This window comes from Ornithorhynchus anatinus, chromosome 5 (genome assembly GCF_004115215.2).
Source record: "Ornithorhynchus anatinus isolate Pmale09 chromosome 5, mOrnAna1.pri.v4, whole genome shotgun sequence".
Classification (NCBI taxonomy): Eukaryota; Metazoa; Chordata; class Mammalia; order Monotremata; family Ornithorhynchidae; genus Ornithorhynchus; species Ornithorhynchus anatinus.
The window spans coordinates 86,412,820-86,426,517 of NC_041732.1; the positions used below are offsets into that span (position 1 = coordinate 86,412,820).

General features: G+C 42.9%; 1 long non-coding RNA gene across 1 annotated transcript in view; it reads left to right on the top strand.

Annotated features, from left to right (window-relative positions):
- The window catches only part of LOC103170634, a 158,441-nt gene that overhangs the window by 19,354 nt on the left and 125,389 nt on the right, over positions 1 to 13,698 (top strand). The gene's annotated exons all lie outside the window — the stretch shown is intronic.

Consider the following 13,698-nt stretch of genomic DNA (forward strand, 5'->3'; position numbering starts at 1 on the left):
AGGGAGGGGGAGAGGACAGGGGCGGAGATGTAGATCTGCGTGTCATCTGCATAGAGATGGTAGTCAAAGCCATGAGAGCGAATGAGTTCACCGAGGGAGTGAGTGTAAATGGAGAACAGAAGAGGGCCAAGAACTGACCCTTGAGGAACTCCGACAGTTAAAGGATGGGAGGGGGAGGAGGCTCCAGTGAAGGAGACTGAGAATGATCGGCCAGAGAGGTAAGAGGAGAAGCAGGAGAGGACAGAGTCCGTGAAGCCAAGGTGAGATAAGGTATGGAGGAGGAGGGGATGGTCGACAGTGTGAAAGGCAGCAGAGAGGTCAAGGAGGATTAGAATGGAGTAGGAGCCATTGGATTTGGCAAGAAGGAGGTCATGGGTGACCTTAGAGAGAGCAGTCTCGGTAGAGTGGAGGGGACGGAAGCCAGATTGGGGTCTAGGAGAGAATGGGAGTTAAGGAATTCTAGGCATCAATTGTAGACGACTCGTTCTAGGATTTTGGAAAGGAAGGGTAGTAGGGAGATAGGACGATAACTGGAGGGGGAAGTGGGGTCAAGAGCGGGTTTTTTTAGGATGGGGGAGACGTGGGCATGTTTGAAGGCAGAGGGGAAGGAGCCCTTGGAGATTGAGTGGTTAAAAATAGAAGTTAAGGAAGGTAGGAGGGCAGGGGTGATGGTTTTAAGAAGGTGAGAGGCAATGGGGTCCGAGGCGCAGGTGGAGGGGGTGGCACTTGCGAGGAGGGAGGAGATCTCCTCTGAGGGTACTGCAGGGAAGGATGGGAAAGTAGGGGAGGGGGTTGGTGGGGGGGAGGGGAGAGGCGGAGGGGTGACTTTGGGGAGCTCAGACCTGATCGTGTTGATTTTCGTGAGGAAATAGGTGGCCAGATCATTAGGGGTGAGAGATGGGGGAGGGGGAGGAACAGGGGGCCTAAGGAGAGAGTTAAAGGTCCGGAACAATCGGCGGGGGTGACGGGCATGGGTGTCGATGAGGGAGGAGAAGAAGCTTTGCCTGGCGGAGGAGAGGGCAGAGTTAAGGCAGGAAAGGCTAAATTTGAAGTGTGTGAGGTCGGCTCGGTGCTTGGACTTTCGCCAGCAGCGCTCAGCAGCTTGAGCATAGGAGCGTAGGAGGCGGACGGAGGAGGTGATCCAGGGCTGTGGGTTAGTGGAGCAAGAGCGGCGGAGGGAAAGGGGGGTGAGAGAGTCGAGATGAGTAGAGAGGGTGGAGTTGAGAGCGGAGACCTGATCGTCGAGAGTGGGAAGAGAGGACAGGGCGGCAAGGTGAGGAGAGATGCTATTGGAAAGACGGATGGGATAGAGAGAGCGGAGGTCTCTGTGGGGCAGTAGCGAAGATTTGCAGGGGGAGGGAGTGTGAGAGATGAGGCAGGTGAGAAGGTTATGGTCAGAGAGAGGGATTTCAGAGTCGGTGAGGGAGGAGATAGTGCAGCGGTAGGAGATGACGAGATCGAGGGTGTGACCGAGTCGGTGAGTGGGCACGGTATGGTGGAGGAGGAGGTCGGCAGAGTCAAGGAGGGATAGCAGGTGGGCAGCAGAGGAGTCGTCGGGTACATCCGTATGGATGTTGAAGTCTCCAAGGATCAGAGTGGGCAGAGAGAAGGAGAGAAGGAAGGTGAGAAAGGGGTCAAGGTGGTTGAAGAAGTCGGAGGTGGAACCGTGAGGGCGGTAGATGACGGCGACAAGTAACTGGAGTGGGTGGTAGAGGCGAATGATATGGGCTTCGAAGGAGGGGAAGGAGAGGGAGGGGGGAGGAGGGATAGTGCGGAAGCAGCAAAGGGGCGAGAGGAGGAAGCCGACGCCTCCTCCCTTACTGGTGAGTTTCGTTTGTTGAATAACCCAAGGGAAATCATTTAACTTTTCCTGGCCTCAGTTTATTAGAGAAATGCAAATAAAATCATTCATTTGCATAATCATATCCAACATCAAAAGACCAAATAAGATTCCCGACAATAAGGTTCTGGATGGTTCTTATCTCCTCCAAGAGGCCTTCCCTGACTAAGCCCTCCTTTTCCCCACTCCCTTCTGCTCCTCTTGACTTACTCCCTTTATCCCACCTCCCGGGCCCACAGCTCTTATGTGCATATCTGTAATTTCATATATTTATATTAATGTCTGTCTCCCCTACTCTAGACTGTAAGCTTGTGAGGGCAGGGAATGTTATATGGTTATATTGTTCTCTCCTCAGGGCTTAGTAAAATGATCTGCACAAAAGTAAGTGCTCAAAAAATATGATTGACTGACTGAAACACAACAAATTGACTGTCATCAAGGAAGAATTCATCACAATCAATAGTGTGCATTAAGTGCTTATTCTGTGCAGATCACTGGACTAAGGAGTTGAAGGAGTATAGTGGAGTTAAGACATGATTCCTGTCTGTTTTCAAGCTAGCAGCTTTATAGGATCACAGCTGTTCTGGTTGAGAAACAGAGGTAAAAGGATCACAGCAGGATACCCAAGTCGTTGCTGTCTGTGGAATTAGGAGTGGGCATAGAAAGTTAGATGGGCATGGTAAATAGTTCAAAGACATGATGAAACACAGTCTCCAACCCTGAAATAGCAAAGTTATTGCTATTGTTAGGAGACAACAGCAACAGAAAAACCAACCCGGCAGTGGTAGTAGTATTTGTAGTAGAAAGAGCATATAATAATAATGGTATTTATGAAGCGCTTATTATGTGTCCCCACTTCTAAACACTGGGGTAAATACAAATTATCAGGTTGTCCCACGTGGGGCTCAGTCTTAATCCTCATTTTACAGATGTGGTAACTGAGGCACAAAGAAGCTGAGTGACTTGCCCAAAGTCACGCAGCTGACAAGTGGTAGAGCTGGGATTAGAACCCACAACCTCTCTCAAGCCCGTGCTCTTTTCACTAAGCCATGCTGCTTCTTTGTAAAGTTGCTTACTATGTGTCAGACAGTGTTCTAAACTCTGGGATAGATACAAGATAATCAGTTGGGAAATAGTTCTTGTCCCACATAGAGCTCACAGTTTTAATCCCCATTTTACAGATAAGGTACCTGAGGTGTAGAGAAGTGAAGTGACTTGCTCAAAGTAACCCAGCAGACAAGTGGCAGACCTGGGATTAGAAACCAGGAATTGTGACTCCCAGACCTATGCTTTATTCACTAGGCCATGCTTTGTTAAGCACTTTCTGGGTATAGAACACTGTATTTAACCATGGGAAATTAGAGGTGGGAATTAGACATAGCCCCCGGACCTCAAGGGGCAAGTAAGCAGCAATCAGGGGAAGATTGCTCACCTTGAACAAAGCTTGACAAGTATTAGCATATCAAGGGACTGATCAGAAATCGAGACAGACCTTATATGACACAAGTCTATTAGCACACAAAGAATCTCCCTTCCTGTGTTCAGATTGTGGAAGTGATTGTCACCCAGACACTTTTCCTGGATCTCCAACAAGGTTGTGATTTGCATGAGAGGTTTTTGATTGGGTTACAAACATATCTAGACATTTTATCAGATCAATTAATTCCGATCAGAAGGGGTGGAAGTAGGACCCAACATGGCACTGCTTCTCCTATGATTGACACCTTCCAGTTATGTGATGCAATCTGATGCCAGTCTGGTACTCATCCCTGGTCTGTTCCCCAGTTAGCTCTAGAGGAACAGCACACACAACCCCCTTGTCCCTCACAGCCCCTCCGGGAGCAGCTCTCTGCCTTCTCTCTGTTCCCTGGAAGGGCAGTGACTGCTGGGGAAATGGACGGTGGGCTCTGAGTGGGCACAATCTCTCCTGAGAAGCTGGGATGCTTTTTTTTTTTCCCCTTCCCCGCAGACCCAATTGGGAAAGGCCCAGCTCCTGCCTCTCCCACAGAGACCTCCCTCTAATCCCTGCTCTGTGTCTCCATTCCCTGAGGACCGAGGATGACTGCCCTCTCCCCATCTCCATCACAAGATCAGGAAACTTCAGAATTTAAACTATGTAGATAATCCTCAGGATCTGATCTAAACCTTTAATTGATCAGATCATCTTGAAGGGTTTCATCTGATTAGCTATCAATCAATCAGTGGCATTTATGGAACACTTAATGTTATTGAGCACTAACTGTGCACAGAGTTTAACCCAACTGGATTTCTGCATCAGCTTCCTTTCTGATCTCCCAAACTCCTGTCTCTCCCCACTGAAGTTCATACTTAATGTTGGTATTTGTTAAGCACTTACTATGTGCCAAGCACTGTTCTAAGCGCTGGGGTAGACCGAGGGGAATCAGATTGTCCCACATGGGGCTCACAGTCTTAATCCCCATTTTACAGATGAGGTAACTGAGGCACAGAGAAGTTAAGTGACTTGCCCACAGTCACACAGTTGACAAGTGAGTCAACTTCACTCTGCTGCCTGGATTATCTTTCTACAGAAATGTTGAGGGCATGTCACCCCCCTCCTCAAAAATCTCCAGTGGTCTCCCACCAACCTCCATATCAAACAAAAACTCCTCACTATTGGCTTCCAAGCTCTCCATCATCTTACCCCCTCCTACCTCACCTCCCTTGTTTCTTTCTACATGCCAGCCCACACACTCCGCTCCTCTGGTGCTAACATTCTCACTGTGTCTCACTCTCCTGTCCCGCTGTTGACCCCTGGCCCACATCCTACGACTGGCCTTGAATGCCCTCCCTCTCCAAATGAGCCACTACACTTGCCCCTTCAAAGCCCTCCTGCAGGCTCAGTTCCTCCAAGAGGCCTTCTCAGACTCAGCCCCCTTTTTCCTCAGTTTCCTCTTCCTTCCATGTTACACCAACTTGCTCCCTTTGTTCTACAACCTCTCCCTGCCCCATAGCACGTGGGTATCTATATATCTATAATTCTATTTATATTAATACCTATTTACTTTGATATCTGTCTCCCCCACTTCTAGGCTGTCAGCCCAGTGTGGGCAGGGATTCTCTCTCTCTATTGCTGAATTGTACTTTTCAAGCACTTAGTACAGTGCTCTGCATACAGTAAGTGCTCAATAAATATGATTGAATGAATCCTAAGCAGTTGGGAGACGATAATTGAGAAGCAGCCTGGTGTAGTGGATAGAGCACAGGCCTAGAAGTCAGAAGGTTGAGGGTTCTTATCCTGGCTCTGCCACATGTCTGCTGTTTGAACTTGGGCAAATCACTTTACTTCTCTGTGCCTTGATTCCCTCATCTGTAAAATGGGATTTGAGGCCGTGAGCCCCTTGTGGGACAGCAACTGTTCAACCCGATTTGCTTATATCAACTCCAGTGCTTAGTACAGTTCCTGGAAAATAGTAAGCGCTTAACAAATACCATCATTATTATTACTATTTAACAGAGTTTGTAGACATGGTCCCTGCTGTGTTGTACGGCAGATTGTGCCAAACCGTTCTGGAACCCTTTTCCCCCCTCTGTCCTATCTCCAGTTGCTCTTTTACACTCTCCTAGAGCAATGACCCTATCCATCCACCACTCATAGCCAATTGAGTTATGGCATGGCAAATGTAAAGCAAGGGCCAGTTGGCTAACTGCATTCCAACACCCCATTTATTATTAAACCATCCTTATATTGCCATTCAGCATTAACCATGACTTGTGGGAGACCCAAAGAAACCTACTAGAGGTGGTATTTCAATCAATTGCATGTATTAAGCACTTACTTTGTTTAGGACACTGTACTAAAGGCTTGGGAGAGTTCAACCTAACCATATAATGGACACAGTCCCTTCCCATGATGAGCTTGCAGTTTAGAGGGATTTGTAATCTGTCCTAGTTAGATGATAGAAGTTTAGAAATTAGAGTGCAAGCTTCTTAAGGACAAGGGTCTTTACTTCCTCTGTATGCTCTTTAAATTCAGAATTGTGAAGGGCAGGCTTTATTCCCTGTCTTTGTTAACATTTAAGAATAATTAAGAAAGTTCACACTGCATTCATGTGAAGAGATTTAGTCTCACTATCCATTTTTTTCTTGCAGACATTTCTACATTACATTTTATAATTGTTACGGAAATTAGAAAATCAATTCGGAACAGGATCTTGAATATGTCGTAGCATGAATTACAATGTATCTTACAGTATGTAATGTACTACCCATAAGTCCTGAACTCCAAAGGGATTTTGATGAGTTAAAAGCGGGTGGATAGAAAACTCAAAAGGTTCTGTAGCCAACTTAAAATTAAATTTGAATTGCCTTTCCCTGCACCTTCTTTGCTTTACTTGGGAAGCTGAGACATATCTTATCCAATCAGAGTAATGCAATCTTTCTTCCACACACTGCTTTGAGAATTTTAAATGTCTTCTTTGAAAGTGAAATAATTTTAGGAATGTAATTATTTGGAAATCGATCACCTTAGCTGCATGCTGTCATCACATCAATTAGCTAGTACGTTATTACCAATTCTAGACTTCCTTTTACTGTTACACTAATCTTGGGCCCCTTCAGGATGTGTTCTATTCTGCAGAACTTAAGAGTTAATAATTTGGTATTTAAATGCTTACTATGTGCCAAGCACTGGGTAGATAGATACAAGGCAATCAGGTTGTTCCACATGGGGCTCACAGTTTTAATCACCATTTTCCAGATGAGGTAACTAGGCACAGAGAAGTTAAGTGACTTGCCCAAAGTCACACTGCTGGCAAGTGGCGGAGTTGGGATTAGAACCCATGACCTCTGACTCCCAAGCCTGTGCTCTTTCCCCTGAGCCATGGGACTTCTCTACCCAAAGTTATCACCTGGAAAGACAACTGAAAACCCAGGAGAAAGAATATATATGAAAATGGGCAAAAATCTCAGATTGATCAAAGCTTCTATTAGATACTGGATAAAAATCTTCGTAGGTCCTTGATACCTGAAAAATTGTGTTTGATAGTGCAAGTTGATCTGCAATTGAATCCATGTCCATTCCTTTAAATAAAAATAGGTTAGCATGTTTGAAGTGTTAAAATCTGAGAAGAAATTTAATAAATGTTAACTCTAACAACATTTGATGATATTTTAATGTGATTTTTAGATTTTATAGTAACACTGGAGGTAGATGTTCATTCTTTGGGTTCTTTTGGAAAGGATGTAGTGGAATTGGTACACTTTGGCAGAAAAGACACAGATTTTATGATCTGGCACTGTTGTCCTCCCGCTACCCTGCAGTACATTTATATAAAAACACACACACACAAACACACTCTTTCTCTCTCTCTTTCTCTCTCTCTTTCTCTCTCTCTTTCTCTCTCTCTCTTTTTCTCTCTCTCTTTCTCTCTCTCTCTTTCTCTTTTTCTCTTTCTCTCTTTCTTTCTTTCTCTCTCTTTCTCTCTCTCTCTTTCTCTTTCTCTCTCTCTCTTTCTTTCTCTGTCTCCCCCCAAAACCCAAAAGTGATGTCTAACATGGAAAGAACAGCACTAACAGCTCATCCCAATAGTCACTAAAGTTGCAGCTTCAGCTACACAACTGGCTTAAAGTGATGGAACTTAATTGGGTAAAGTCTACTGGAAGAGATTTTATTTTTTTCAGTTAATCAGTAGTTGATCAATCAATCACAGTGCTATTTACTGAATACAACTGTTCAGTTGTATTCTGTTTTGCTGTAATGGTAGATCTTACACTTCTAGAGTGTAAGCTCATCCCTCTAGATTGTAAACTCTTTCTGGGCTGTGAATGTGTCTGTTTATTGTTACATTCTACTCTCCCAAGTGCTTAGTATTGTGCTCTGTACACAGTAAGTGCTCAATAAAATGACTGAATGAGTGAATGAATGACTCTAAGCGCCTTCTTTAGTCTGTAAACTCCTTGAAAGCAGGGGTAATGTCTACTGACTGTATTGTATTCTCCCAAACACATAGCACAGTGCTCTGCACAAAATAAGGACTGAATAAATACAGTTTATTTGATTTAAGCAGACTTTCAATGAGAGGGGTGAGTGAGGGTTGTTGACTATTGGATTTAACAGGGAGATAGTTTGAAGGAGCTTGCAGTCTCCTCCTGATTTGATCAAGGGTAATCAGTTGGGTTTTTTTGAGTGTTTACTGTGTGCAAAGCTCTGTACTAAGTGCTGTACTATAAGCAGCGGAGTTGGTTGATACAATCAGGGTTGGTAGACATAATGATCATCCTAGCTGACCCTATTGTTGAACTGGAGTGTGTGGCTACCACCTCTCATGCTATTTGTCAAGAGCTTACTGTGTGCCAGACACTGTACTAAGCTCTGGGATAGACACAAATTAATCAGGTTGGACAGAGTCTCTATCCCAGGTGGAGCTCACATTCTTAATCTCCATTTTACAGATGAGGTAAATGAGGCACAAAAAAGTGATGTGACTTTCCCAGTGTGTGGACAGGTGGTGGGTCTGGGATTAGAAACCAGAAGATCCTTCTGATTCCACATACTCTGACCATTAGGCATTGCTGCTTTTCAAAAGCTTCTGTCATAATCTTGGACTATCTGCCATCCCCCAAACTATGCTGATTTTTGTGCAAGTTCAAATAATAATGATGGCATTTGTTAAGTGCTTACTATGTGCAAAGCACTGTTCTAATCAGTGGGAGGATTCAAGATGATCAGGTTGTCCCACGTGGGGCTCACTGTCTTAATGCCCATTTTGCAGATGAGGTAACTGAGGCACAGAGAAGTTAAGTGACTTGCCCAAAGTCACACAGCTGACAAGTGACAGAGCCAGGATTTGAACCCATGATCTCTGGCTCCCCAGCCCGTGCTCTTTCCACTAAGCCACACTGCTTCTTCTCACACACTTATGACCATCACTGAGTATTTTGCATTAAGACTGAAAGAAAATATTTTTGTCTTCTACTACTTAGGTAAGGGAATCTGGATATGGAGCATCATCATTGAGCAATTATTTAGAAAACTTCATTGTTATCGCTTGAAAAAAGGAAAAGTTTAGTCCCTGAAGCTTGAGCTTGTAACTTGATTTATCACCAAGTTTATTAAGCCTTCCAACAGATTTGAGTGTGTAAATTTTCAGGACTAAAAGTAGTTATTGTACTGCTCCATAACTCTTCTGCCTTTTGTCCTGATAAAAATAAACAACATAAAAGATATCTGTAAAAGACTGTGTCCCATAGAATGCGCCCTAAGCTTTCATTTGCATGTATTTATGCACACTGATTGAAGAACGCAAAGCATTCTGTATGCAAAATAGATGAGTTGGAATTGAAAGACCATCTCTATAATTTAGGGGCTTATGCACTTTTCATTTCATGCCATGAAAGGATAAATTCATGAATAAAATGGACAGTGAGGAAGGACCTCATGCATATTTTCCAGATAAAATGTCAGTTTTGGAGTGAAGACAATAAGGCAGAATCTTCCATCGCTTGATCCTTTCTTTTTTTTCTGATCGTGATCTCTTCTTCCTCCATTCCCATTTCTTGATGGACCAGGACTCTGCTTCCACTCTGACTGGGCAGAGTTTACACTCCCTGCCCATCCTGCTTAATTATTTTGATAAAGTGATTTCCCTGGCCCAGCTGATATCGAAATTTAATGACCTTCCTGTGAAATATTGAACTTAGGGTTTTCGGGGTTTTTTTAGTCAATATTTGGCACTGAGGCCAATGGATCTTATTAGAGAATGATAGAGCTTCTTCTATAATTTGTTTATACCAAATTTAAAAATCCTTTCATTCTCTGAGTTTGGGGAAGATTTTATGAGATCAAGACCTGGATTTTGTATGAACAAGTCGCATGAACTATCAATCAGTGTTATTTATTGAACACTGACTGTAGGATAAAACACTGTACTTAGTGCTTGGAAGAGACTAATACAAAAGAGGTGGTAGACATGATCCCTGCCCACAAGAAGCTTACAGTCTAGAGGGGACACAAAGATTAAAATTAATTATAGATAGGGGAAATGGGAGAGTGTAAGGTTATGTTCATTACTGCTCCGTGGCTAGGGTTTGGATGAGTAGTATCGAAGGGGTATAGACCTAAATCCATAAATTACACAGAATGGAGAGTATATAGGGTGGGGAAATTGGGGATTAGGTAATGCCACTTGGAAGATGATAGCAAGGCTTCAGATGCAGAAAGAATGGTGGTTTGTTGGATACGAAGGAAGAGGAAGTTCCAGAACAGGAGGAGGACTTGGTGGTTAGACGGACGAGATCTAGGAACAGTGAGTAGGTTGTCGTTAGAGGAGCAAATTATGGAGACTAGATTTTAGCAGGATATTAGTAAATTAAGAGAGGAGGGGGAGAACTGATTGATGCCTTGAAGCTGATGTTAAAGAGTTTCAGTTTGATGAGAAGGTGAATGTAAAAAATGATCCAGGTAGCAGAATGAAGTATGGATTAGAGAGGGAATAGACAGGAAGAAGGGAAAGCAGAGAAGAGACTGAGACAGTAATGGAGGCGGGATATAAAAAGTGCTTGGATCAGAATGGTTGTTAGAATATAGAGGAAGGTCAGATTCGAAAGATGTTGTGAAGGTGGAGCCTAGAGGATTTGGTGATATACTGAATATGTGATTTGAATGTGAGAGATTAGTCAAGGATAATGCCAAAGTAAGGGGTATTTGAGTCCAGGAGAAGGGTGGTGGTGTCTACAGTGATGTGAAAGTCTAAGGGAGACCAGGGTTTGGATACAAAGAAGTTTTGAACATGTTAGGTTTTAAGCATTGGTGGGACATCTGAGTAGAGATATTCTAAAGGCAGAGGGAAATGAGAATGTAGAGGAGAGAGATCTTGGCTGGAAAGGTAGATTTGTGTACAGGAGTGGAGGAAACACACTGTGGAGGTAATCCAGGGGAGTGACAGGTTACAGGGAAGTGAGGGAGCTGAGTTCAGTGGAAAGGTTGGTGTTGAGGGCATGAATTTGCAAGTCAAGAGAAGGTGAATTGAGGGTGAAGACCAAATAAGACATGATGACATTGGACAACTGTGGGGGATTGGAAGACAGGAAGTCTCTGTGGAGAAATAGGACAGTTCTGTGGGAAGATGGTATCTATATATGGCTTCTGTCATCATTCACAAAGAAAGATGCTAATGTGCTCCCAGTATCCTTCCATTTCCTCTACTCAAACCTAGTAGAAAAATATTTTCTTTTAGACTGTATCTTCAACATATTGGCATTATATCAATAATGAGTTTCCATACTGATTTCTCTAATAAAAGAAAAAAAATCCAGTTAAAAATATTTGTAGCTTGAAAAAGAAATGTTTGGCAAATTAAAGAAAATAAATGCTGGGCAAGTTTGCTTTTAGGGAAATATATCTATACTTGTTGAAATCTTTGAAAGATTTTCTGATGCAATAATTAGGAAGATTTTGCTAAACAGGAGCCAGAACTGTATTTCTCCATTCATTTTTACTACAATGTTTATAACTAAAATGCCATTGACATTTTCCCAGAATTCACCAATTCAACAATTTGTAAATAACATCAAATAAATAAAACACTGGGTTCCTTATAGGCAAGCTATTAAATTCAAATGTGACTGAGTTTTAATGTCTCAATAACTTATGATTTCTCACCCTTTTCTCAATTTGCTGTGCTTGTGAATAATTTTCCTTCCTCATATAAATCTTTATAACGGACTAGTAAGAATTTAGTTGTTCAAAATGGCAAAAAAATCATCCTAAAGTCTTTAGTAGTAAGTGCAGTTTTCCTTAGTAAGAAAATGTCATAGGTGAGACATTCAGATGTGTCATATTTAAACCTATTTACCGATAGTATTTATTAAGCTTCTACTATATGCCAAGCATTGTATGAAGTGCTGGAAAAATGAGTAGATGAAAATTAGAAAGTGTCTCTGGTTTTTGGTCTTCAGTTCCCTGGAAAACATTGACATTTTGCGAGAAAACTGAAATCAGAATCATTGATTCCTAATGCCCTAACTGAACATTTCTGCCCAAAACCCGAAAGCTGCAGGTTTCAGTAGCTGAGGGGTCCTCTGGAAACTCTCTGTAATCATATTTATTGAGCACTTACTGTGTGCAGAGCATTGTACAAACCTCTTGGGAGAGTAAAATATAACAGTATAACAAACACATTCTCTGCCCACAATGAGCTTACGGTCTAGAAGGGTAGACAGACATTAATATAAATAAACTGCAGATATGCATATAAGTGCTTTGGGACTGGGTGGGGGGATGAATTTTTGTATATATTATTACCTTATTTTGTTAATGAGGTTGTACATCCTCTTGATTCTATTTATCTTGATAATGTCTAGTTTCTGTTTTGTTCTGTTTTGCTTTGCTGTCTGTCACCCCCATTTAGACTGTGAGCCCGTCGTTGGGCAGGGATTGTCTCTCTCTGTTGCTGAATTGTACATTCCAAGCTCTTAGTAAAGTGTTCTGCACTTAGTAAGCATTCAATAAATACTGTTGAATGAATGAATAAAGGGAGAAAGGGAATGGATGATAAGGAAATGAGGGCTAAATCAGGGAAGGCCTCTTGGAAGAAATGTGCTTTCAGTAATACTATGAAGGTAAAGAGAGTAATTGTCTATTGGATACAAAGAGAGAGGGTATTCCAGGATGTGGGCAAGAGTTTAGTGGCAAGATAGATGAGAGCAAAGTGCAGCGAGTAGGTTGGCATTAGAGAGTGAAGTGTGTGGGCTGGGTTGCAGTAGGTGAGCAGGTAGGTGAGCTAGGAAGGGGTAAGGTGATGGAATGCTTTAAAGCCAAGGCTAAGGAGTTTCTGTTTGATGTGGGGTGGTTGGGCAACCACTGGAGATTCTTGAGGATGGGGGTGACATATCCTGAACATTTTTGTGTAAAAATAATTCAGGCAGTAGAGTCAAGTACAGTCGATTAGACAGTAAGCCCGTCAATGGGCAGGGATTATCTCTATCTGTTGCCGAACTGTACATTCCAAGCACTTAGTACAGTGCTCTGCACATAGTAAGCGCTCAATAAGTACTACTGAATGAATGAAAGTATGAAATGGAGTGGAGAGAGACAGGAGGCAGGGAGGTCAGCAAGGAGGCTGATACGGTAATCAAGCCAGGATAGGATAAGAGCTTAGATTAACGTGGAAGCAGTTTGGATGGAGAGGAATGGGCAGGTTTCAGTGATGTTGTGGAGTGGAACTGACAGGATTTAATAATGGATTAAATATGTGGGTTGAACGAGAGAGAGACCTCTAGGATAATGCCAAGGTTATGGGCTTGTGAGACAGGAATGATTATAGTGCTGTCTAAAGTAATGGGGAAGTCAGAGGGAGGCTGAATAGTACATTCCAAGCGCTTAGTACAGTGCTCTGCACATAGTAAGTGCTCAATAAATATTATTGAATGAATGACAGAGAGTATAGGTGGAAAGATGAGGAGTTCTATTTTGTCCATGTTAAGTTTGAAATGATTGGACATCAGAGTAGAGTTGTCTTGAAGACAAGAGGAAATGTGAGACTGCAGAGAGGGAGAGGGTCAGGGTTGGAGATGTAGATTTGGGAATCATCCGCAAAGAAGTGGTAGTTGAAGCTATATGAGTAAATGAGTTCTTCAAGGGAGTGGTTGTAAATGGAAAATATAAGGGGACACAGACCTGAACCTTGAGGGACATCCACAGTAAAAGGGTGAGAGGCAGACGAGGAGCCTGTGAAATAGGATAGAGAATGAGCATCCAGGGAGGTAGGAAAAAACCAGGAGAGAGCAGTATCAATGAAGAGAAAGTTGGAATACGTTTGCAGGAGAAAGGGGTAGTCAACAGCACCAAAGACACTGAGGTGGAGGAGGATTAGCATGGAATAGAAGCCACTGGATCTGGC